Source organism: Lycium barbarum, chromosome 9 (genome assembly GCF_019175385.1).
Source record: "Lycium barbarum isolate Lr01 chromosome 9, ASM1917538v2, whole genome shotgun sequence".
NCBI classification, from domain to species: domain Eukaryota; kingdom Viridiplantae; phylum Streptophyta; class Magnoliopsida; order Solanales; family Solanaceae; genus Lycium; species Lycium barbarum.
This window is the reverse complement of record NC_083345.1, coordinates 30,097,603-30,125,530: the sequence shown is the minus strand read 5'-3', so window position 1 is coordinate 30,125,530 and position 27,928 is coordinate 30,097,603. Positions and strand designations below refer to the sequence as shown.

General features: G+C 37.8%; 1 long non-coding RNA gene across 1 annotated transcript; it reads left to right on the top strand.

Annotated features, from left to right (window-relative positions):
- The first annotated feature begins 250 nt into the window (after window positions 1-250).
- Window positions 251-27,705, top strand: LOC132611374 (uncharacterized). Its single transcript, XR_009571610.1, has 3 exons — window positions 251-1,162; window positions 10,799-10,869; window positions 27,231-27,705. It is a non-coding gene; the product is annotated as an uncharacterized LOC132611374 (long non-coding RNA).
- The last annotated feature ends 223 nt before the right edge of the window (window positions 27,706-27,928 follow it).

Sequence of the window (27,928 nt, the reverse complement as noted above, 5' to 3'; positions counted from 1 at the left end):
TGTCTAGACTAGATCCTTGGAAAAGTTGAATTGTTCTAAATAATTAAAGAATGTCTTGGTGATGTTCATTTTCTTACTATTGTTGGTTACATTTGTTTTCAAAAAAACTTAAGAGAAGAGGTTGGTTGGTAAGGGTTCGCCTATGAGGTAACTTGGGTCGTGACAACCACCAAGAAACATAACATGGACATATCTTGAGATATCAAATTCCGGAATCTTTAACACAACTGTTCACTTAATTGTCATTGTCATTGGTAAGCTATGCAGGAGAAAAAAAGCTTTTCAATTATGTCCTCCTTAAAACTTGGAACCCTCTTCGAATAAGAAAAATTAACAGTGCTCCAGGAAAACATGAAACAGAACCAAGAATGTTGAGTAAAAGGGTATGTTGTAGCAGTGAAACTGTTACAATTTATACTAGAAAGGAAGTTGCAGATTTTTAAATTCTTTTGATAGCTGCAAAGATACTCATAGTTTTCTTTTATTTTTCAAATCTGCAAGAGAACAACCAGATTTTTTTTTTACTTGTTAAGAGCAATATGGATTTATTTTTTAGAGAAGGATAAAAATAGTTATTTACAAACCAAAAGACTATGTTAATAGAATGTATTAACCTTTCCAAGTTAAAGGTTCGGATGGCACCTTACTTCTTATACATAACATTAGCAATATCCTTTTTGATTATTTTTCATGATCGGGGAGTTTATTTTATTTTTAATTCTTACTTATTTATTTTGGAGGAGCTTGGGACGAAGAAATAGTAAATTGAGATTGCTATGATAGTTTATTAAGTGAAAAGTACATTCTATGCACAACTTTATTTTTGTAATTCATTTTGTGCATCCTTTTTTAATTTAAATTTTGTATGCAGATTAATTTATGTGTTGCACAAGTGTGAGACTCTTTTCTCTAAATTTGCTTAGGTATAGTGATTAGACAAAGACAACTTAGAGATAAATTGCTTTCTTGATTTGTAATGCAGTGTTTATACTATCTTATGAGTGAGTTTTTCTTATTTGTGATTGGAATGAGCAGGTTCACTTTAATGTTGGAGTTCAAGCTCTTAGGCTCCCATATAAGATATATGTGAAAAATCACGTTGTTGCAATCTTTGAAGTGTGCAATATAGCTCTTGCTTCCAGCTGACATGAAGTCTTCCAAAGTAAGTAAAGTTCTCCATGAGCATTCATGTAACGACCCGTTTTGTCGCGATAATATATATAGTATCTTGTCCGGCCGTTAGGGCGCGGTGAAATATATATATATATATATAGTATCTTGTCCGGTCTTTAAGGCGCGGTGAAATATATATAGTATCTTGTCCGGCCATTAAGGCGCGATGAAATATATATAGTATCTTGTCCGGCCTTTAAGGCGCAGTGAAATATATATATATATATATATATATATATATATATATATATATATATATATATATATATATATATATATATATATATACACACACACACATAGAGCATGCATGAGAGCCCAATTAAAAGCTACTACTTTATCAGAGTGACGTAAGGTCGGTAACCTCCGATTTATATTATGGAGCAATCATCATCGCTATATGTCACCTTGAAGGAACAATTATCATAAGGTGAGATCAACAACAATGAATAAAATCAAGAAAATCATGAAATAAGCTCAATAATCTCATAATAGCATTAAAATCATAAGCTTTGGAATTTTAGAATTAAAATCATCATCATCATGTTCATCATAGTAAACATCTCATCTTTAGTATCATAAAAAGCTTTTAAGAATCATGAACTTGTAACTTTTGGAAGTAAGAAGGTTATGGAATCATAACATAGGAATCATGCCTTTTTGAAAGAAAGGGACTAGCCTTAACATACCTTTTCAGTCGCCTTAACTTTAACTATTTAACGCTTATCCTCCCAAGCTCGTAAATCTACATTCAAGAGAATTCATATTATCGTTAGGCTTATCGTCATATGCTTGTCTTAAGCCCTCAAATTAATTCCTTTTAAAATCTGCCGAAATTCGAGCAGCATCGCCCCTATTTATATCCCTAGCCCGAAATCACAATACCAACAAAACAACAAAAATATCAATACTAATATCAACCACATCATCATCAATACCAAAATATTCCATAAAACATCCCACACAATGTTTTTCAACATACAACAACAATATACACTTCCTTTCTTCCCAATCAAGGAGAATAATCTCATCAACACACCAAAAAACATTAGATACCATACATATACATGTAAATTAGCCCAACCACACGGCCACAACATGCTCAAAACAGTCCATAAACACAACAACTACAACACAACACTTTATGGCCTTTCCTCCATATCTATTTTCACTTTTAAGACTTGTTAAACCTTCAAATCAACTCAACATAAGAGATAGGTGAAGAACATACCTTATAATTGAAGAACTTTAGCCACACAAACTTTCTTCAAGACTAAACTCACCACAACATCAAGTAGAAGCAAGAACAATCACCTTTCATGGACTAGTTTGATGTAATGTTGTTAAATTCTTGATTTAATGGGGTATAAATATTTAGGGGATGTGTTAGGAGATTTCTAGGACTCATGGGAGTGCAAAATGGGGTTTATGGGGGGGGGGGGGGGGGGTGTATTTATACCTCTCATAAGTCGGTTGCACCGACTTTCCCAAGTGGGACCCGCGGAGGCCATTTGGCAGCTTGGATGAGTTATCTTAAAGTGGCCATAACTCCCTACTCCGATGTTGTTTTGATGAGCGGTTTATTGCGTTAGAAACTAGACTCGACGAACTTCATTTTAGGCTTTTGAAACACCTTAAAACTCCTAATATACTTAGAGATATACCCTTCTAATTTGACCTAAAATTCTATCCAAAATTTTGCCAACTTTTTTCCAAATTTTCGACAAACTTATTTTCTTCGATTTTCTTGGTCCCGGAATGTTCCGAAACTCTCCAAACATGATATTTATAATTAATAATACTTGGTAATGTTCATGTCCTTTGGTTTCAAGATTGTCCTTCTCGGTTACGACTTACGAGATCGTATTTCATCCTTTACCTCATTGCTATGAACTTCCCATGGCTTGTACCTTCTAAAACTTCATGTGACGTCTCCGATACTCCGTTAATACGGTGAAGTGAGTGGCTTGCTCATGCTCATAAAATGCGAGGTGTAATATCCTTCTCCCTTTAGGAACATTCGTCCTCGAATGTTGTAGCTTGCGAGCTTATGACACTTTTATTAGTTTATGGAAATAGTTGTCCTCCTTTAGTTCATGATCTCCATGCTCTTATACTATGGGCTCATTAGTCTTATTTCTTATCCTCCCAATTCTCTGTCGAACTCATTCATTTGTTCTATATGCTCATGTTCTTATGTATGTACTCAGTGGTCAACTGATATTTAGTTACTGTCCTGGGATCTGTTGCCATTAAGATGGTCTTAACTCACGATTGCTACGGCTACCTTCCAATATGTGAGCACTCTTAATTGTTGTACTCTTTTGCCTTGATCCTTATTTCTCTACTAGTAGACAAATTCTCTTGTTCAGATATGACACCCTTCCTTGCTTGCTTCTTTGGTGCTATTTTAGATTATCCCTTTTTGTACTCGTCGACCTTATATACATACCATACCATCTCCTTTTAATTCCTTGGTTGGACTCTTTAATTCCTTACAATATCATCCTATTCATACTTGGACTTTTCCTACAGTTTCCTCTCCTCAGTTTTAGCATAATTGCCATATAAACTCATAAACATAGAACTAAGATAAAATCCTACTTAATCATAACTTCCTTTTGATACGATTATGCTTTCTTCTTAAGTCCTTGATTCTCTTGTACCAGTGATCATTTGAGACTTAAATTAGCCTATGTTCTTCTTTGACTTCCTATCGTTGTCCTTACACCATTTTTGTCGGCCATTGCATCATGACAATTGTCTATATGGTTCTATAACATATACTCTCACATTTGATATGACCGGAGACTTGTGACTCCACGACTTGCGAGGTACTTTCTAGTCTCAGGCAGCACTGCTGTCTTGCTATCCATAGGGACAGTATCTCCCTTTCCTTTGGAGATCATTGAACTCCCTATAATTATTCCTCTTGTTAAAACTTTCATCTCTTCTAGTGCTAAGATTTCCCTTTTTGTAATCCAGATTGCCCTTTATACTTATTCCCTGGTCAGCTTACAGACCCTTCTTAGTCCTTTGGTTACCTCTCGGAGTACGTTACTACACACTTAAATGTAACCAAAATTTCTCTGGTACGAGCAATTCGAACCATAGTCCGGAGACATAACATGTCGCATTGATGAAACTCATTCTCCTTCCTAGATTTGTCTCATGATATACCTACATTTAATCCATTCTCACTTTTCTTTAGCGCAATCTTGATGTATTGGTTCATCTCAAATTTTTGGCTCCTTCAAGCCAGTACATTTCCCTCTTTTGAACTTGGGAATATTGTAGCTCAACTTAGAACTGAATTTGTTCTTTCCCCCTTCTAAAGGATATTCTCATATACTATTATTCTTCGAGTATTAACCGTCTTTAGTAGTCATCTGGCTGACTTTAGTGGCCCTTCAACTCATCTATTCCATATAATGCCGGAGTTCCTTTCATCGCATGGTTTAACTTATTTTCCTTTTTTTTTTTTCTAGTTGAGTTCTTGTATCAAATCAAAATGCTTATACATATCGAATACAATTCAAATGCCTTCTTTATTGTCTTATCACTTCTACCTTTCATGACTAGTAATCCTCTAGTCTAATGAATTAATGGGCACATCAGAATTCATTAGGCCCTTTACGGAGTGTCCGACTATACCATGCTCCTTTAATCCTAGTCTTTCTCCACAACTATCTTCTTAATATCCTTGAAATTCTCCTTGCCTTGGATTCCCAATTCCGATTCATGTCTATACTATATCGTTAAAAGTTGATTTTCCACACCATCCATTCCCACGACTCGTCCTTTCATTAGCTTAGCTCCTTTTGTTCCGTAATTATTCTTAGTACAACCAAACCATTTTACGCGAAGTTACTCATCGTTATCCTTCCCCATTTCCACTACTAGCCTTTAATTCCTCATGTAAGTCTATCTGGTTCCATCTTACTTGCAACGTGACTTTAATTTCCTTTACCTCCTGGATCGTCTGTACCTACGATTCTCGTATCATCTATAAGCTTTTGCTCCCATGTTGTCATAACCAATCCTTCTTTGTTTCTTCATTACTGGACCTTTCGTAGCATCTTTATCTTAGAAATTCAGGTAAGACTCTCCTTGGAATTTTATCTCCCAACCTTATCCCTTTTGTGGTGGTTTCCGATTACTTTTTGTTGCTACCTTTCCAACTTCTAAAAAAGCACACTCCTGATCCAATACTTGTTTGTCTCATCTTCCCCCCTTAGGGTGTTAGCCCATTATTCTGTACTTAACATCCCAGTAGTTCTCTTTTTCCTTGTAAGTACATGTTCTCAGCAAATTCGTAACTAATCTTAGTCATGACTATTCGCCGTCTAAGTTTATCTGGTCGGTTGCACATATTTTTAACGAGTCACATATTCTCGTAGAAGTGCTGATCCTAGATGGGCCTAAGCTTTCATCAAAAGGATCTTCATAGTTGTTTTTACTGTTCTTTCAAGGTCACCTTGCTCTTATTATTCGCTTTCCCCATTTCATCACCGTGATGGTATCTAGCGCAAATTTTATTCTCAAAATCTGCCCTAATTGTTAATATTCCTCCTTTTCTTCACTACATAAGCACTCGGTCTTTAGACAAGCCTCCTTTAAACTACAATTTCATCTTATTAATGGAGAACACATCGCAGATCAACTCACGACTTCAAACTCATTCATCTACCATCATATAACCAATTCCTTCAAATCATCATCCACATCCTCCATTAGCTATTCGGCCTTATATTACCAACTCAATAATCTTGTGACAAGAGAGCTTTTGAAAAAGAATGTACCTTTGTCCTACCTTTGTCTTATATTCATAACTCCTTATACTCGTACCTTCGTACAACATCCCAGGCAATACATTTTATATGATAAAAAGGCCCTTGTTGATATCTGGCTTAGTAACCTATATCATTCTCTTATCTCTTCTACCCTTTTGTACTCTTAAATCATTAGCATATTTATACTCAAGGTTCATATTTAAACATATACTTATCCCCTTCCACTTCTTACTTCGGGAAGAAGTTACAACTCCCATCTAATCATACTGACATCTCATTAATGAAACACTTCGAAAGGTTTAGTCTACTCAAGTTTCGCACCAATCCGACCAACAATATAAGAAGTAACATATAACAATGTAGAACCCGGATCAATCAATGTATACACATCATAAGAAAATACTGACAATATACCTGTAACAGTGGGCTTATCAAACCTGGGTCCAGGAAACTGTGGAGGCGCGCTAGTTGTTGAACGAGCTGAGTGCCTAATGATCTACTGCCTCGGGTCACCTCTGAACTCACTGTCAAACCTTGAAGACCTGACCCTCTTCCTCTGACCCCTATTACCATGGCCCGCCCCCTGTCGCTGAGCCTGAGCAGCTACTAACCGGGTCAGTAAAAGGATGGCCTGTCTCATCTCCTGGCCCGTGGCATCCGGTGGAGGAACTAAGGATGTTGGAGCTGGAGCTGAGGCCTCTTCTTGCTCTTCCGAAATGGGTAAAGTAGGAGAGGTCTGAGATGGAACCTCATTGTGGAACTCACCCTCCTCCGTATCTGCCAATGGCTCCCATTCAGTCCGCCTTCCGACTGCTGTTTTGCCCTTTTGGGCTGTTGTAGCTTTCCTCTTCACAGGCATCGCTGAAATCATAACACACGATTAGAAAAAAGGGAATCCTTATAACATAGCTTTATCGCACGATCTAAGATGAGAAATAAAGGTCAATCATTCCTAAATGCCCTCGCAGCCTCTTGTTTATAAGTGTGGCGCACTTTACACCCATAAACAAGACTCTACTGGACACGGCTCATAGACATACCCTAGGACGAACTGCTCTGATACCACTTTTGTCACGACCCAACCAGAGGGCCATGACGGGTACCCGGAGCTAACACACCGAGTACCTCTAAACATGTATCTCATAATCATTTCTAGGAGGACCATAAAGATAGCTCACGGATATCATAATCTATAAGGGTTCATATATCACAAAATAACGGCACAGCTCTATATAATCGTCAACAACTATGCCTATCGTCACCAGCCGACAAGGCTACCATAATATTACACAACAATATGAACTGATAAAGTTATGAAATGTCTAACTGTACACACTTGTCTACGAGCCTCTACATAGAATACAAGTGACAATAAGGACTAATACCAATAGACTTCAGCTCCGAAGCAATTGGAGCGCTCCTGAGATTCCGCTGATCAAGCTCCTATGGGTCAGTTCCATCTACATGTCTACCTGCGGGCATGAATGCAACGTCCACAAGAAAGGACATCAGTACGAATGATGTACTGAGTATGTAAGGCATAAATAACAACATAATGAAAGTATGAAGATAAAGCAATAAAAAAGATATCAGGCCGTGCCTCTGAATGCCTTTTTAAGACGGACGTCGTACATGCTTAGCTTCTTAAAAAAAGACTTTTCGATATATACATATATAGGGTATCTTGTCTGGCCTTTAAGGCGCGGTAATATATATAGTATCTTGTCCGGCCGTTAGGGCGCGGTGAAATATATATATATATATATATGGTATCTCGTCCGGCCTTTAAGGCGCGGTGAAATATATATAGTATCTTGTCCGGCCATTAAGGCGCACTGAAATATATTTAGTATCTTGTCCGGCCTTTAAGGCGCGGTGAAATATATATATACATATAGCATGCAAGAGAGCCCAATTAAAAGCTACTACTTTATTGGAGTTACGTATGGTCGGTAACCTCCGATTCATATTATGGAGCAATCATCATCGCTATATCTCACCTTGAAGGAACAATTATCATAAGGTGAGATCAACAACAACGAATAAAATCAAGAAAATCATGAAATAAGCTCAATAATCTCATAATAGCATTAAAATCATAAGCTTTGGAATTTCGAGAATTAAAATCATCATCATCATGTTCATCATAGAAAACATCTCATCTTTAGTATCATAAAAAGCTTTTAAGAATCATGAACTTGTAACTTTTGGAAGTAAGAAGGTTATGGAATCATAACATAGGAATCATGCCTTTTTGAAAGAAAGGGACTAGCCTTAACATACCTTTTCGGTTGCCTTAACATTAACTATTTAACGCTTATCCTCCCAAGCTCGTAAAAATACATTCGAGAGAATTCATATTATCGTTAGGCTTATCGTCATATGCTTGTCTTAAGCCCTCAAATTAATTCCTTTTAAAATCTGCCCAAATTCGGGCAGCATCTCCCCTGTTTATATCTCTAGCCCAAAATCATAATAACAACAAAACAACAACAATAGTAATACTAATATCAACCACATCATCATCAATACCAAAATATTCCATGAAACATCCCACAAGATGTTTTTCAACATACAACAACAATATACACTTCATTTCTTCCCAATCAAGGAGCATAATCTCATCAACACACCAACAACATTAGATACCATACATATACATGTAAATCAGCCCAACCACACGGCCACAACATGCTCAAAACAGTCCATAAACACAACAACTACAACACAACACTTAATGACCTTTCCACCATCACTATTTTCACTTTTAATACTTGCTAAACCTTCAAATCAACTCAACATAAGAGATAGGATGAAGAACATACCTTATACTTGAAGAACTTTAGCCACACAAACTTTCTTCAAGACCAAACTCACCACGATAACATACCTTATACTTGAAGATCTTTAGCCACACAAATTTTCTTCAAGACCAAACTCACCACAACATCAAGTAGAAGCAAGAACAACCACCTTTCATGGACTAGTTTTGTGTAATCTTGTTAAATTCTTGATTAATGGGCTATAAATGTTTGGGGGATGTGTTAGGAGATTTATAGAACTCATAAGAGTGTAAAATGCTGAAAAAATGGGGTTGATTTTGGGGGGGGGGGGGAGGAGAGGGGGAAGGGGTATTTATACCCCTCATAAGTCTGCTCCACCGACCTTCCCAAGTAGGACCCGCGGAGGCCATATGGCAGCTTGGATTAGTTATCTTAAAATGGTCATAACTTCCTACTCCGATGTCATTTTGACGAGCGGTTTATTGCGTTAGAAACTAGACTCGACGAATTTCATTTTAGGATTTTGAAACACCTTAAAACTCCTAATATACCTAGAGAGATACCCCTCTAAAGTTGACCCAAAATTCTGTCCAAAATTCTGCCAACTTTTTTTCAAATTTTCGACAAACTTATTTTCTTCGATTTGCTTGGTCCCGGAATCTTCCGAAACTCTCCACAGATGTTATTTATCATTAAGCATACTTGATAATGGTCATTTCCTTTGGTTTCAAGGTTGTCCTTCCCGGTTACGACTTACGAGATCGTAATTCATCCTTTACCTCATTGTTACGAACTTCCCATGGCCTGTACCTTCCAAAACTTCATGGGACGTCTCTGATACTCCATTAATACGGTGAAGTACGTGGCATGCTCATGCTCTGAAAATATGAGGTGTAACAAGAAATATTTGGACCCGAGGAGATAGTCGGCATGACTTCCTAGGCATCGTTTTGGGCTTTAGAGATGTCTTCTAGAAAAATTTGGCTCTAAACGGAAATCATTTGACCGAGAGTTGAATTTTTGGCAAACGAACTTTTTTCGAAAATCCGTCGATTCTGAGAGGTCCGGATAACCATTTGCGATTGATTGGTGGGTTTGGTTCGGTTCCTAATGCACTCGGTTGCGTTTTGGGACCTGGGTTGGAAAGTTAGTTTTGAGGTATTGGGGGTTGACTCGGTCAACGAGATATATGATGGGAATTTGAGGCCACGAGTGCCTTCGTAGCGTGTTTTTATGTATATCTGCATATTTGGTTTGTGTCCGGGAGGTTCCGGGATGGTTATGAGGGTCAATTTCAAGTTTGGAAGACACCAGAAAATTCTGGTGTCTGGTGACCGCTATAGCGGTAGGGTGACTGCCGTAGCAATATACCGCCATAGCGGTAGGGTGACCGTCGTAGCGGTAGAGCGCCATAGCGGTAGGGTGACCGCCATAGCAGCCGACGGGCTAGACTTTCAATTTAATAACCCTCAAAACCCTTAGACATTTCCCATAACTTCTAAACTCATTTTAAGCACTCTTGGAGGCGACTTGAAGGTCTAGAGAGACATTTTATTCCTAGGGTAAGTGTCCTAACCTTATATCTATCCATTATGATCTTTCTAACATGATTTCAACCTTGTGATCACTAAAGTCAAAGAGGGTTTTTATGGGTTTCATGTGAAGAAGGGTTAAAAATGCAATTGATTCTTAGATGATGATTAATGATGAAATTGTAATTGTTCATGCTAGATAATGTCATATCTAGGCTTATTAATCATTAATCTTCCATTCTAGAGTTGAAATTCTTGAATCAAAGTTAGGGTTCTTAGACCCAAATTTGGGGGTTTTCATATTAATAATGATTTTGAGTATTAATTTAGTATTCCTATGATTAAAGTAATGGGTTTTGACTTTTTAGTATTGAATTTGGTATTTCGGTCATAAAATTCCCGTTTTGCCCTTGGGCCTGTTTTTCCTAAATTAAGGGTTGGAATTTGACCCGAATAGAAAGTAGCCAATATGGATATCATTATTCATGGTTTCTTACATAGAATTCATATGTGATAGATTTTGATTATTTGGAGATGCTTCGAAAGACAAGGCAACATGTGGGTTCGTGGTACCTGTTCGACTGCCAGGTATGTTATGGCTTCCCCTTTTGGTAGACTCCGGTTAGTTTCTCATATTCGTATATTAGAAGGAACTGAGAATGCATGTGTAGGAATTGGAGATTTGGGATGGAATCCTAGGATGGTATTGATGTGTGATTGTGTGTTTGGGCTTGTAGCCTGTAGATTATGTAGGATGTATGATGTGGCTTCCTTCAAAATCGGTGGATTTTATGTGACTTGGGAGTAGCGGACGAAACTTATTTTTGTGACTAATGATGAAAATTTCCCGTAATATGTGATTACTTGTGTTATGCTATTAAAAGTGAATCTAGTGGATAAATTGGAGGATAAAATGTACCAATAATTGTGATTGAGTCCAAAATGAGTTGTGACGAGGGATTTTGAGTGTAGGGTGAGATTCGTGTCCCTAATTGTGTTGTGTGTGGGACTAGCTACCCTGTTGTGTTGTGTTTAATTGTTCTATTGTATTGGCTTGATGCCATGTATAGTTGGTAGATATCGAATTCTGTTTTGTCGTCCTGATTGGGTTAGATTTGATTTACCCACTATTGGTGTTGTGATATGATATATTGTTGGCATACCCCCGTTGGGATTGTGATATAGATACATTGTTGGCATACCACTGTTGGTATTGTGATATGATACGTTGTCAGCGTACCCATTGCTGGTACTTGTGATGTTGATATATTGTTGGCATACCATTGTTGGTATTGTGATATGGTACAATGTTGGCGTACCCCATTGTTGGTACTTGCAATGTTGAAATTAATTGTTGATGATTGATATATGCATTGCACACATTCTCTCATATTCATGATGCATGGCCGATACCCGGTGATGATCCGGTATCTTTGATTGAGCGGAACTCATATTTGCTAAACTATTTTACTTGAGTGATTGTGAAAAGGACGATGTCCGAATAACCATTCCGGAATCGTTAATTATATGAAACCGGTATTTGACAAACTCTTTTACTTGAGTGATTGTGAGAAGACCGATGTCCGAGGTTTAATTTCGAAATCGTTGACATATGCATTGCATACATTCTCTCATATTCATGATGCATGACCGATACCCGATGATTCGGTATCGTTGATTGAGCGAAACTTATATTTTGATAAACTCTTTACTTGAGTGACTGTGAAGTGGCCGATGTCGGATGAGATATTCTGGCATCGTTGTTACATGACTGATTCCGATATTATCTCGGAATCTTTATTTGTGCATGGACTCTGCGGGTCCCCCAGAGTGGTGCCGGTGAGACTCCCCCTGTAAGCAGTTAGCTAGGGTCCCGTCTGTCTGTTGGGCAAAGATCCGGGACGGGTGGTGTTGACACCCAATTTTGTCCCTCCTTTATTTAATTTACTCGGGTTTCTAAATTTACTGACGAGCTAAATACTTTATCTTCACAATATTTTATTGCTACTACTATTAATATCACTACTTTTATTTTCAACAGTATGAGCATTACCTTATCACAAATGTTAAACGGTTAGTCATCATTTCGTTTTCGGGTTTGGACTCGTTAAATTAATTACAAGGCAACACTTTGCGAATATTTATTGTTTACACATTAATTATTGTCTTTACATAATATATATTATACCAGTTATTAGAAGCCCAAAAATAATTAAATAACGGAGGAAGGATCAACGATTTTCAGCCAAATTAATGGCCCAAAATACCAATACAATATTATTTCTCTATTCAAATAAACAACCCACATTTTTTAAATACCCAACCCACATTTCAATCCACATTTTTCAGCCCACTATCATTCCAATTCGTCCAGCCCATTAACCAAAACCGACCCGACCCGGTCCACTTCCTCTCCTCTTCAACCCTAATCCCTTTCTTTCCCTCATTTTTTCTCCGCCTCTTTCCTCACTTTCCTTTCTCTCCCTTTCACCCCTCACACCTCTGCTCCCACTCTCTTCTCTCTCCCATACACCCCTTCCACTCACCATCTGCTCCCCACGTTCTCTGCACCTCCACACATGCTTGTCCCCCACGCCGTTGTCGCTTCTGTCGTCTCTGTTCCCCCACGCTCCCTTTCCCTTTATTAAACCCTAATCATAATCTTATAAAGAGGGGGATGATTTTAGTTTTCGAGGGGGGACGGAACTTGGTTTGAGAGAGGAGAAGTTTCACATCCTCAAGTCTTAAGCTTCGTTTCTACTCTAATCTTGATTTTCTTTAAAATCGGAAAAGCCTCTCTGTTGGAACATAGGACTTGGGACTGAAACCCTCATGGAAAAGATAGCTTCGTTCTGAAAAATAGCCACATATTACTCTATTTCACTTTCCAATCTAAAGCTTTAGTTACTTTAATCGATTTCGAGCTCGTCGTGTTCGAGTAGATTCGACGACGTCGGCACCCACTTCACTGTACCACAAAAAGGTAATATCGTCTGCTGTTTAGTTTCTTTAGTTGATAATGCTGGTTTGAAATCATGTTCGGACCTGAAACTGTGTATATTCTGTTGCTGTTCAGATTTATTGTCTTATTAAAATTTCTGTTAACATAGAGAAATCATGTTTTAGTGCCTTGTTATGACCAGTCGTGATTCAAAAGCATGTTTGCAGTTCTTATTTCGTGTAGCTGTTGGATGATTTAATTTAATCTGGGAGTCTGATTTATGTGTAAGGGTTAAAGGTGATACGAATAGATTTCATGAATTCGCGTATGTAGCATTGTCCCTCTTTTGCTCTATTTGTTCGAGATAATGTATACTGTTATGAATGTAATTTACCTGGGTTTAGGTGTGCCGAAATGATTATATGACATATCGACATTGGTTGTTGATTTTATTTGGTCTGCAAGATCATGGCTGTTTGTTTAAACCGATAAGATTAATGTTGAATGATGAGTTTGAGACTTAGGCCAGTTTACCTTGTCATCGCTGTGTGGTTTAAATCAAATTCGATTAATGCTAGATGATAATAGCTCGTCTAGTCTCTTGTAGTCTCTGTTACCTTCTGTTGATTAACATATTAGTATAATGATATTTGGTTTAGCATTAGATCCCAAGTGTGATTAAGTCATTATCCTGTCATGGTCTTTGTCATGATTAACTGATTAGTATGTCTTTAACCCAGCTTAATTATTGCCTAGCCTAACCATGATCATATGATTTTGTTTGGTTCTGGTTTAACCAAGGATAGAAACTGTCTGGCTATGGTGATTCTAGCATATTTAGAATTGTTTCATTTCTGTTTTGACCATAGCTTAATAATGTAGTCTTAAGTCATTAAGGGTTGTAGGTATCCTCTCTAGGCTTCAACTTGGACTCAGTCATTATTAAGGCATTAGTGATTTTTTCACGTGTGTAAGTTAATTGTAGTTAGGTTTGTGTATGTTGCTTTGGTTGTACTTGTTCAAGGGCTGTCAAAGCTATATAAATTGTTCGTCTTGGTCTGGTTTGACCTGATGTAGCTTGATTAATGTATGGGTAGTTGTGAACTTGTTCATCTTGATCTTTTAACTTGAACAAGACCTGAGCCTAATGTCTCAATACCATGTTTATGATGTGTGCTAGCATGATAACAGCCTTAAGTTTTGTCTAAATATGAAGTTTAAGTTAAACCCCCTTCTCCCTAACTTAGGTGACTAAAACACTTTTTTTCCTTGTTATTGTGAGTGTGAGTTAAATCTTGAATATGTTGTATGCCATGTCTCCCATAATGAAACTATCAAAGGTTCTCAGTCATGGAATGTGTTTGTTTCCATTTAAGTTTAATAGATTGAGAAGATAATGGTTAGTTGTATGCATTGTGATCCTTTTATTTCATGCCCACTCTGAATAGAATGGGATATGCTCAAGTGTTTATCTTTGATTGATTCAAAACCGTATCAGCCTATGTATTACCAATATGTGTTATCCCCTTTGGATATTGTTTGAGGTTCAAAGGGAAGTACTTGGTTGGACTTGTAAGATTCAGTGAGGTTTAAGTTGATAAGTTGAGGGATTCATATTGATATATCCCACGTATTGTTTAAAGTATGACCTACTTGTCTGTCCATCTGAGTGTGTTAAAGCTTATGAGTTGAACTTAGACAAAACTGTGCATGCATAGATATTCTAGTATACTGATTAGTATTTAGCATGAGTATGAGTTGGTGTCCAATATATCCGACATATGCCTAACTTGCACTGCTACAAAGCCGCCTATCATCCTTAGCCTTGCCTTATGTGGATACTCACGTATATACGGGAAATATACAAGATATACGCAATCTACCAATCTGTTTCGCGTTTATGTTTTACGTGTTTAATCTCATCCATTGATTATATACTAATCCTTGTCTTTTATTTTATGCATGAACATCGCATACGAGTCCGCGGGGACTCGTCACCTCCCATTCGGCGTTGGGCTAAAGCCCAACAAAATCTTCTCCCTCTGTTCCAGTCTCTCTGTCCGCAGCAAGGAAATAAAATTTGGGCCAAAGCCCAATCAATGTGAACAGCAACAGTAGCCGGGTCACAACAATCCAGAAATGGGCTGAGCCCATTTGAACCATTTTACTCTTCTATTTTTATTCTATTTTTGTGCATTCAATTGTATTACATGACTAACACTTTCCTTGTTTATTTGCTTAGATTAAGTAAACCTTAGCGAATTAGTTGGGTTTGGTTTTAGTCATGAGTAGTTAATTTGAGGAAAATCAACTATTAAATCCGTAAGTTTAACCACTTATAATATCTATACTGTCATTTTCTATTATTAGGATAATGTATTTCAGATAACATGACTACATATTTGAGTTAAAAGATTCAAGATTCGTTCTTACTATCTTAAGAAATTTAAAAAATTACACATTTGATACTAATGCTAACTCATTTGAGAAATAAAAAAGCAAACTAATTTAACGGATAACTCTTTCACTTTAACTCTTTTTCAACGCTTCAAATGCGTATTTGTTAAAACAATCTATTGGAAATCTTACTTTTAAATAGCATCTAAAATCTTGTTTATACAAATAATTTATTTTTCTACAAGTTCTATTTTAAAATGGCACTCTTACATGTTTATCTATAACTTTAGTCATACTTACAAAACTACTTTCTTTTTTTTAATAACATATTTATACTTAGCCTAATTAATTTTTTAAGTCTGGTCGGTTAACCATTGTTAATGGGTCTTAAAGGGTGCCTAATACCTTCCCTTTAGACTAATTGAACCCTTACCTAGAATCTTAAGTTTCGCAGACCTTAAAAAGAGTTAACTTTAAAATAACTTTAATAAACTTTAGGTGTCCTAATTCACCATAATAATTAGGTGGCGACTCCTTAAAACAAATAAACAAAAAAACAGGAATCACCAATATGTCGTACTTCTAATTTAACCCGGTTAAAATGGGGTATGACATGTTGGCGACTCCGCTGGGGATGTAGAAAGGTTCTAACCATAACGGACTTAGTTTAAATAGGCTTTGTGTGCTTATTTTAATTACTTTATTTGTTTGTTAACTGTTTTTACATGCTATTAATTGTTTGTTTGATATAAACTGTTTGTTTGATATAAACTTCTTATGTGTTACTTGCTTTGATAAAACTGTCATTCCGTTCATATTTCTTGCACTCCTGGAAAACTCACACATATTCACACACTTAAAACGGTTTCGCGGTTCGCGCCCGTTCACTACTAAATTACCCCTTTAGTTGGATTGATCTTGTGGATTTAGTCGATCAGCGGTGCAGTCGACGGCCACGGACTTTCCACTCCCAAGTTGTCCGCTTGGGGGAACCTTGTGTCGTAAGAAGTCAACTCTTAGTCAGCCTAAGATAGAGCTAAACCAACACACTTTATTAAGAGCATACATTTCATGACCTAGGAGGTTTAATACCCTTGGTGTATTAAATCCATTAGATGACTTTACCCAAACGTCCTAGCGGGTTCACGACCCCGAGTGACACCAATCATACTTTATATGCATGTTTGAAGGATAACTGTGCCTAAATATTGACTATTTGCTCTAATTAATTAAACTTTGGGAAAGGAGGGAATGACTAACGTTTCTATGACAGGTATGCATTTGCATCGGAGTACAACAAATGACGAAGATCAAGGGCATCACAAATGGAGCTAGAAGTTAGACATAGAAATTTTATTTACTTTATTTAGATTAGGAAACACTTTATGTTGTATTCATTTGACATGTAATAAATATTACATTATTTTGTACTTTTTTTTTGAGAAATAGAACCTGTTTAATTAATCAAAGCAACGGGATGACATATTATGGCACACTTTACCCTTCAAACAACGTTAGGCCCACCTCTGGCACAAAGAGGTCACATGCATATTAGGACGCGTTATTATATGATCGTTTACATTTGTTTGACAACTTGTTGACTCTACTTGATAAATTATTTGCTACATGCCTTACTTGACTTTACGTGATCATGACTTTACCTAGATATGTTCGTGAGACTAACATCGTTTATACTGTATGTTTCTTTTATCTTATTCCCAAACAGAGAGTTGATTCGTGTTGACACTCAATGGCCGACCATCCTTACATCACAAGGTCAAAGACATCATCGTTACCTCAACGCAGCTGGGTTGTTCAAGGAAAGGCAAATGTTACGTCTGATCCAGCCGCACCTATTTCAACTGGTCCGGAAAACATCATGGTTTCTAATGATCCCCCTAAGACTTCTGAACATAGCACTACTATCCAACGGGATGAACATATCGCCCGCCTAACTCAAGAAATTGAGGGTCTACGCAGAGAACTGAATCGGGTTAAAAACATGACCAACTCATCTGTTACACTCCAAAGTTCGCCTCCTGAACCTAGGAACGTCGCATCAAACCCGCCTCGTTTTCCATCACTTGAACCTTCAGTTCCTGAACATTTTCCTCCGCAAAACACTGTACCTACCAACAACAACTTACCTCTAACCTACACTACCTATGCCGCTCCTGATCCACCACTCGTCAACCCACCAAATCAATCACTAGGTCATACTCCTTACATTTCTTTACCCACCAACACTAATACACCACCTACAACTACTCCTCTAAACCCACCAAACCAAGCCATTGCATACTTTGACCATCCACAACAGCCTTTCTACCCTTAGCACTACCAAGCTCTGCTATTCCCTTACCCTGTCTACAACGCCCAAGCAAATTACTACCCACCTGTTCAAGTTCCCACTTACCAAAATCGACCACATATCACACATAAAGCCCGTCCAAACCCTGTTCTAAAAAACACCCGTAATTACACTCGGTTTGCTGAACCTTTGGCTCAACTATTTGAAAGACTGAAAGCGGCAGGCGTGGTACAACCTATTAAAGGGAAAATTCTCAATCCTATTCCAAAATGGTTTGACAGTTCCAAGCATTGTGCATATCATTCTGGAGTTCCCGAGCATGCCACTGAGGATTGCTATGGCCTCAAAAACAAAATCGAAACCTTGATTAAGGAATGAGCAATCCAGCTCACTGGAGCTCGACCCGATATGGATCCCCATCCCTTTGCCTACTCACGAAAACGCCAACGTGAACATGATAATTATCGAAAAGTTAAGAATATGAAGGAGGCCGTTGCGCCAATTGGAAAAGATGGAGAGAGGCATGTCATCAACGTTCGTTGCGTCTGTGGGGATGATCCGAAAACAAGTGCCAGTGAAGATTGCTGCTACAACTACTGAGACACCAACCATCCAGGGTGCAGAACCAGGAGAGACTCTGAAGAACTGGACTTGTACTCCGTCCCTGATTCGCCAGGAGTCTTGGTAGACTGAACATGTAGTGAACTTTTATTTTTAAAGGCTTGAATCATGCTCAAAACTTTTGTTCGCTTTGCTTCATCTTTTGGAAGTTTAATCGTGAAAACTATGAATGCATTTCTGATTTTCCTTAATCATCTATTATTGTTATTTCCTACTTTACTTATCAAATCTGCCAACTCTACGATTGTGACATGAAATAAACGAATAGACAAATCCCGAGAGAGTAACAAAGAAACTAGAGGACAAGACAAGATTCCACTCAAAAGAAATTGAAATAGCCGATAGGTGATGACATAAGCCTGAAAGCTAGCAATCCAAGAAGAAATCAAAGGACGACATTAGGTAAGACAACCTAGTTTGCAACCTTTCCTTGAATAACCAAGTGCGAACTACGTTCTGACCTGATTCCCGAGGTGGGATACGTAGGCAGCCCACATAGGGACTCGGTCATACTAGGTTAGATATTTTTCATTTGCATGCGTTACGAACTACGCTAACCTGATTCCCATGGGGGGATACGTAGGCAGCCCACATAGGGACTCGGTCATACTAGATTAGAATTTTTCCCATTTGGATCCGTACGAACTACGCTGACCTGATTCCTCGATGGATACGTAGGTAGCCCACATAGGGTTCGGTTGCTTTATAACAAATAAAGATCCAAAAATATCTTATGCGTACGAACTACGCTGACCTGATTCCCATGGGGGGATACGTAGGCAGCCCACATAGGGTTCGGTTGCATTATAACAGAAAATCCAAAAATCATTACACAAAGAAAACCACACAGTGGCCTGATTCCCTCGGCGGGATTCGTAGACTATCAACATACAGATCCGTCACACCTAGATAAAAATCCAACAAACCTTTTACCGTTTATATAACGAACTACGTTCCGACCTGATTCCCTTGGAGGGATACGTAGGCAACCTATACAAGGTTCGGTCACACCACAACATAAATTTAACATACCCTTCTGAACCCAAAACTGGGGAATATTTTGACAATATACAGACAAAAGAACGGTTGGACATCGACAAGATTGAGGCTACCAGATAGGAAGTATTATAGACCAATTACTTTAGAAGTGTCACAATCTGAAGTTGGCAGAAATATTTTACAACTTACATACATATATTTACACATATATATTTCCTTATATACATATACTTACATATATATCTTTCCTTATATATACACTTACATATACACTTTTTAAATGAAACACTTTCTTTCAATCCTTTTCACTACTGTTCATATACCGAGGTTTGAACGGAGGTCACAAGATCCAAACAAATAAGACGAATGGAGCAGCCAACAACGTCAAGCTTCGAGTCAACACGAATCAACTTCCCCCTCCCAAACTAAGAATTTTTCTTTGAGTGTAGGAACTTAAAATCGCGAGATCAACAGTCAAGTCTATCAATCAGGGCCATTGTGGCCTCGCCTCAAAAACCATACGGCTTTACTTCCAACCTTATCTTTTAATTTATTTTTTATCACAATAATTTTATGACTTTATATACCTGTTTTGTAGGTTGACGAGATTGAAGGCGAATTAAATCAAGATTACGTGTCTTGAATTTGGCCTGTCACGATACCATCAACGTCATAAGCCAGACGACTATTCCACCACTTTACTCCATACTTTATCAATTATTTTATCATATAATTTAACCATTTTACTCTGAACTTTGCAAGAATCATTGTTAAGTTTCCGAAGACAGCTGGAGGCATCTCCCAAGACAGCTGGAGGCATCAATATCACACTCCGAGGATAACTATACATTTTAGGCTCGTCCGCCTTTAATAGGACATCATTTCTTCAAAGGCACCGCACTGCATATGCACTACTGCTTTCAAATGCCCGCACTGCAAAGGCACCGCATCGCATTGCATTATTACTTTCAAATGCCCGACAAAGGGACAACCTCATTGTTCGCAAACGCACTGCACTTTAGGCTTGTCCGCCTTTAATAGGACACTCTAGGATTGTCCGCCTTTAATAGGACACCTTAGGCTCGTCCGCCTTTAATAGGACACTTTAGGCTCGTCCGCCTTTAATAGAACACTTTAGGCTCGTCCGCCTTGAATAGAACACTTTAGGCTCGTCCGCCTCTAATAGGACACTTTAGGCTCGTCCGCCTTTAATAGGACATTTTAGGCTCGTCCGCCTTTAATTGGATATCATTTCTTTAAATGCCTCACACGGCATATGCATCATGTCCTCGAAAACAACCGGAGACATACTTGGGTTCGTCCACCCTAAAATAGGACATATCGGGTTCTTCCACCCTAAAATAGGATATGTGGGTTCGTCCACCCTAAAATAGGATACATTGGGTTCGTCCACCCTAAAATAGGACATATTGGGTTCTTCCACCCTAAAATAGGACATATTGGGTTCTTCCACCCTAAAATAGGATATCGGGTTCTTCCACCCTAAAATAGGATACTTGGGTCCATCCACCCTAAAATAGGACATATTGGGTCATTCTACCCTAAAATAAGAATTCACATATTTATCTTGAATTTTACAGGAGTGGCGTCGAGTCTCTGAAGACAACCGGGGGCATCATTCGGCTATACAGTCTCATATGCATAAGCTAGACGGCTACACTATGACACTACTCTCTACCTTATCATTCACTTTATCAATGCTAACGATTTTACATTGAACCTTACAGAAATTATCATTAAGCCTCCGAAGACAACCGGAGACATATCATCAAGTCCCCGAAGACAACCGGAGGCATAGCATCAAGTCCCCAAAGACAACCGGAGACATAGCATCAAGTCCCCGAAGACAACCGGAGACGCATCATTAAGTCCCCGAAGACAACCGGAGACATATCATCAACTCCCCAAAGACAACCGAAGATATCGCATGGCTACACGGCCTCACCTGCATAAGCCAAACGGCTATACACTTACTTTACTCCTTACTTCATTTCTTTATTTCATCATCTACTTTACCTACTTTAACGAATTTACCTTAAATTTCGCAGATATCATTTATCATCAAGTCCCGGAAGACAGCCGGAGGCCCTATCACTATCATCTTCAACTGCAACTAGAGACCTTATCACATCCTCGGCATACGCATCACACATTCATTCAAGTCCCTGAAGACAACCAGAGACAACATTGGCCACACGGCTTCATTTTCATTCCCACACTCATATTTCCTATCATTTTGCACTCTTTATAATTTCAACTTTGTTACTAATTTTGACATGAATTTCAGTTTGGCAGAAAATACAACCTGCAGGGACGCAACACAACGTGGAACGTTATCTTACGCAGTGAACTGGGGCAAATTTGCTGAAGAGGAATACCAAACTCACAAGCAAGGGTCACGAATCTACTCTCGAACTCAATTCCGCCTATGTCCACAAACACGTGATACGTAGGTTAAATTCTCTTTCACATCCTCCGCTAAAACTCTACTAAATCTACTCTTTTCACACTCTCATATTCCTTTCTACATCCCCAGCGTCTCCATAACTCAACACTGGAGCATTTTTGGAGAATTTACATCGTGTCTAGTAGAATCCCACTTAAAGGTGTGTTGCGCGCCACATTTATAATTAGGAGGTTATAATCATATGTTCCATTCTTGAACGTTCTCGTCACCTGTCTACAACCCCCGCAAGATTATGAATCCACAAAAACTTTCGAACTACACATGGCCTGATTCTCGTGCAACCCGAGATATGTAGGCAACTCGAAACTGAGATTTGGCCATGATTGTCCATAATTCCTTCGGTCCTCATAATATTCTCCATCAATTTTCCTAAACCGTACTTTCTTACAAATTCATATTCGTGGGTCCAAACAAAATTGGCTACTACGTCAACTTCTTCGCCCGAAAATTCTTACATCATCTCCGGTCGAAGAGGGGCATCTGTTGACACCCAATTTTGTCCCTCCTTTATTTAATTTACTCGAGTTTCTAAATTTACTGACGAGCTAAATACTTTATCTTCACAATATTTTATTGCTACTACTATTAATATCACTACTTTTATTTTCAACATTATGAGCATTACCTTATCACAAATGTTAAACGGTTAGTCATCATTTCGTTTTCGGGTTTGGACTCGTTAAATTAATTACAAGGCAACACTTTGCGAATATTTATTTTTTACACATTAATTATTGTCTTTACAGAATATATATTATACCAGTTATTAGAAGCCCAAAAATAATTAAATAACGGAGGAAGGATCAACGATTTTCAGCCAAATTAATGGCCCAAAATACCAATACAATATTATTTCTCTATTCAAATAAACAACCCACATTTTTTAAATACCCAACCCACATTTCAATCCACATTTTTCAGCCCACTATCATTCCAATTCGTCCAGCCCATTAACCAAAACCGACCCGACCCGGTCCACTTCCTCTCCTCTTCAACCCTAATCCCTTTCTTTCCCTCATTTTTTCTCCGCCTCTTTTCTCACTTTCCTTTCTCTCCCTTTCACCCCTCACACCTCTGCTCCCACTCTCCTCTCTCTCCCACACACCCCTTCCACTCACCATCTGCTCCCCACGTTCTTTGCACCTCCACACATGCTTGTCCCCCACGCCGTTGTCGCTTCTGTCGTCTCTGTTCCCCCACGCTCCCTTTCCCTTTATTAAACCCTAATCATAATCTTATAAAGAGGGGGATGATTTTAGTTTTCGAGGGGGGACGGAACTTGGTTTGAGAGAGGAGAAGTTTCCCATCCTCAAGTCTTAAGCTTCGTTTCTACTCTAATCTTGATTTTCTTTAAAATCGGAAAAGCCTCTCTGTTGAAACATAGGACTTGGGACTGAAACCCTCATGGAAAAGATAGCTTCGTTCTGAAAAATAGCCACATATTACTCTATTTCACTTTCCAATCTAAAGCTTTAGTTACTTTAATCGATTTCGAGCTCGTCGTGTTCGAGTAGATTCGACGACGTCGGCACCCACTTCACTGTACCACAAAAAGGTAATATCGTCTGCTGTTTATTTTCTTTAGTTGATAATGCTGGTTTGAAATCATGTTCGGACCTGAAACTGTGTATATTCTGTTGCTGTTCAGATTTATTGTCTTATTAAAATTTCTGTTAACATAGAGAAATCATGTTTTAGTGCCTTGTTATGACCAGTCGTGATTCAAAAGCATGTTTGCAGTTCTTATTTCGTGTAGCTGTTGGATGATTTAATTTAATCTGGGAGTCTGATTTATGTGTAAGGGTTAAAGGTGATACGAATAGATTTCATGAATTCGCGTATGTAGCATTGTCCCTCTTTTGCTCTATTTGTTCGAGATAATGTATACTGTTATGAATGTAATTTACCTGGGTTTAGGTGTGCCGAAATGATTATATGACATATCGACATTGGTTGTTGATTTTATTTGGTCTGCAAGATCATGGCTGTTTGTTTAAACCGATAAGATTAATGTTGAATGATGAGTTTGAGACTTAGGCCAGTTTACCTTGTCATCGCTGTGTGGTTTAAATCAAATTCGATTAATGCTAGATGATAATAGCTCGTCTAGTCTCTTGTAGTCTCTGTTACCTTCTGTTGATTAACATATTAGTATAATGATATTTGGTTTAGCATTAGATCCCAAGTGTGATTAAGTCATTATCCTGTCATGGTCTTTGTCATGATTAACTGATTAGTATGTCTTTAACCCAGCTTAATTATTGCCTAGCCTAACCATGATCATATGATTTTGTTTGGTTCTGGTTTAACCAAGGATAGAAACTGTCTGGCTATGGTGATTCTAGCATATTTAGAATTGTTTCATTTCTGTTTTGACCATAGCTTAATAATGTAGTCTTAAGTCATTAAGGGTTGTAGGTATCCTCTCGAGGCTTCAACTTGGACTCAGTCATTATTAAGGCATCAGTGATTTTTTCACGTGTGTAAGTTAATTGTAGTTAGGTTTGTGTATGTTACTTTGGTTGTACTTGTTCAAGGGCTGTCAAAGCTATATAAATTGTTCGTCTTGGTCTGGTTTGACCTGATGTAGCTTGATTAATGTATGGGTAGTTGTGAACTTGTTCATCTTGATCTTTTAACTTGAACCAGACCTGAGCCTAATGTCTCAATACCATGTTTATGATGTGTGCTAGCATGATAACAGCCTTAAGTTTTGTATAAATATGAAGTTTAAGTTAAACCCCCTTCTCCCTAACTTAGGTGACTAAAACACTTTTTTTCCTTGTTATTGTGAGTGTGAGTTAAATCTTGAATATGTTGTATGCCATGTCTCCCATAATGAAACTATCAAAGGTTCTCGGTCATGGAATGTGTTTGTTTCCATTTAAGTTTAATAGATTGAGAAGATAATGGTTAGTTGTATGCATTGTGATCCTTTTATTTCATGCCCACTCTGAATAGAATGGGATATGCTCAAGTGTTTATCTTTGATTGATTCAAAACCGTATCAGCCTATGTATTACCAATATGTGTTATCCCCTTTGGATATTGTTTGAGGTTCAAAGGGAAGTACTTGGTTGGACTTGTAAGATTCAGTGAGGTTTAAGTTGATAAGTTGAGGGATTCATAATGATATATCCCACGTATTGTTTAAAGTATGACCTACTTGTCTGTCCATCTGAGTGTGTTAAAGCTTATGAGTTGAACTTAGACAAAACTGTGCATGCATAGATATTCTAGTATACTGATTAGTATTTAGCATGAGTATGAGTTGGTGTCCAATATATCCGACATATGCCTAACTTGCACTGCTACAAAGCCGCCTATCATCCTTAGCCTTGCCTTATGTGGATACTCACGTATATACGGGAAATATACAAGATATACGCAATCTACCAATCTGTTTCGCGTTTATGTTTTACGTGTTTAATCTCATCCATTGATTATATACTAATCCTTGTCTTTTATTTTATGCATGAACATCGCATACGAGTCCGCGGGGACTCGTCACCTCCCATTCGGCGTTGGGCTAAAGCCCAACAAAATCTTCTCCCTCTGTTCCAGTCTCTCTGTCCGCAGCAAGGAAATAAAATTTGGGCCAAAGCCCAATCAATGTGAACAGCAACAGTAGCCGGGTCACAACAATCCAGAAATGGGCTGAGCCCATTTGAACCATTTTACTCTTCTATTTTTATTCTATTTTTGTGCATTCAATTGTATTACATGACTAACACTTTCCTTGTTTATTTGCTTAGATTAAGTAAACCTTAGCGAATTAGTTGGGTTTGGTTTTAGTCATGAGTAGTTAATTTGAGGAAAATCAACTATTAAATCCGTAAGTTTAGCCACTTATAATATCTATACTGTCATTTTCTATTATTAGGATAATGTATTTCAGATAACATGACTACATATTTGAGTTAAAAGATTCAAGATTCGTTCTTACTATCTTAAGAAATTTAAAACATTACACATTTGATACTAATGCTAACTCATTTGAGAAATAAAAAGGCAAACTAATTTAACGGATAACTCTTTCACTTTAACTCTTTTTCAACGCTTCAAATGCGTATTTGTTAAAACAATCTATTGGAAATCTTACTTTTAAATAGCATCTAAAATCTTGTTTATACAAATAATTTATTTTTCTACAAGTTCTATTTTAAAATGACACTCTTACATGTCTATCTATAACTTTAGTCATACTTACAAAACTACTTTCTTTTTTTTAATAACATATTTATACTTAGCCTAATTAATTTTTTAAGTCTAGTCGGTTAACCATTGTTAATGGGTCTTAAAGGGTGCCTAATACCTTCCCTTTAGACTAATTGAACCCTTACCTAGAATCTTAAGTTTCGCAGACCTTAAACAGAGTTAACTTTAAAATAACTTTAATAAACTTTAGGTGTCCTAATTCACCATAATAATTAGGTGGCGACTCCTTAAAACAAATAAACAAAAAAACGGGAATCACCAATATGTCGTACTTCTAATTTAACCCGGTTAAAATGGGGTATGACAGGTGGCACTTAGACTTCGCGAGTCACACCGGGTTGTGCTACCGAGACGTTGATATTTCCGTCCGGAGTACATGTGTACACCTCATTTGCATGGCATGGCATTGCATTCATACATTTTGCATTGCATTGTATTGATACATCTTGCATTGCATTGCATTATGGCTTGTTTGAGATGATTTGGTGTTTACTTGTGATGAATAGATTCAGATTGATTTATTCAGACTTGACACATTTGGGATTAGATGCTTTACTTAGGTAATGACATGTACTTAGATCTGGATTTATTGATTGAACTTGTTGAGGTATCCCATAGACCGCCTGTAAGATTAGTTATATGTTTGGTCTCTATGTGATGTAGGATACCGGGTGTCTTAATGATGAGTTGACTACTAGCTAGACTGAAACGATCGATTTAATGATACGTGAGTTCCGAGATCGTTGTGAGCTTGACTGGTGAATTATTAGAGAGAATTTAATGCTTAAGGTTATTGATATACAATGTGTGGTAGATAGACGTATGACTTGATTGGGTTGTTATCCTGTTTATATGTGAACTCTTTTACTGATATGTGTTACTAACCATTGTCGGTCTATGATACTTATTCAATACGCGTGGTTTGTATTGATATTGCACTTGCTATACCCTTTTTGGGGTGTATATTGTTTCAGGTGATTGATCAAGGCATATGTGGAAATACGCGGTGCCTATCTGGAGGGCCTCCTCCCATTTCATTCCGAGACGGAGGTTGAGTTTTAGAATGTAGTAGCAATCTGAAGTCATTAGTCGCTCTTGTACTAATCTAGACCAGGTCATAGGAAGATGGATTGAGTCTGTAATCATGTATTTGTTCTAATCATATGAACACTTGAGTTTATTACATAAATATTATGATATTCCGCTGTTATTTCTAAATATCTATTGGTTTAAATGAATCGTCCTTATTTGATTGATGTGTATTCAATGAGAGGTTTCCCTATTGAGGTGGGAAAGGTAGGTGCCCGCGCGATCCCGAATTGGGTCGTGACAATCTGCCTTTATGCCTCTTTTCTCGCTTCCTCTAAGCTGGCATGAACTTTTGATGAGAGGAATATCTATGTCTTGTTGATGCTACATTGATTACAACAGTGATTTCCTCTTAGAAAGCAAAAACTCGTGATTGTAGCCTTTTAATGGTGAAATCTGGTGGATATTTCACTCTATGAAAAAAAAAAAAAAAAAAAAAGTCTGGTGAATATCTCACTGGTCAGACCTCATTTTAACGAAGAATTTCTAAGTGTTCTACATTATTTGTTACTGTTAGAGAGAGTGTGTATGTGTGAGAGAGAGAGGGAGAGTGTGAAATCAAAATGCAGATCTTTTATCCTTA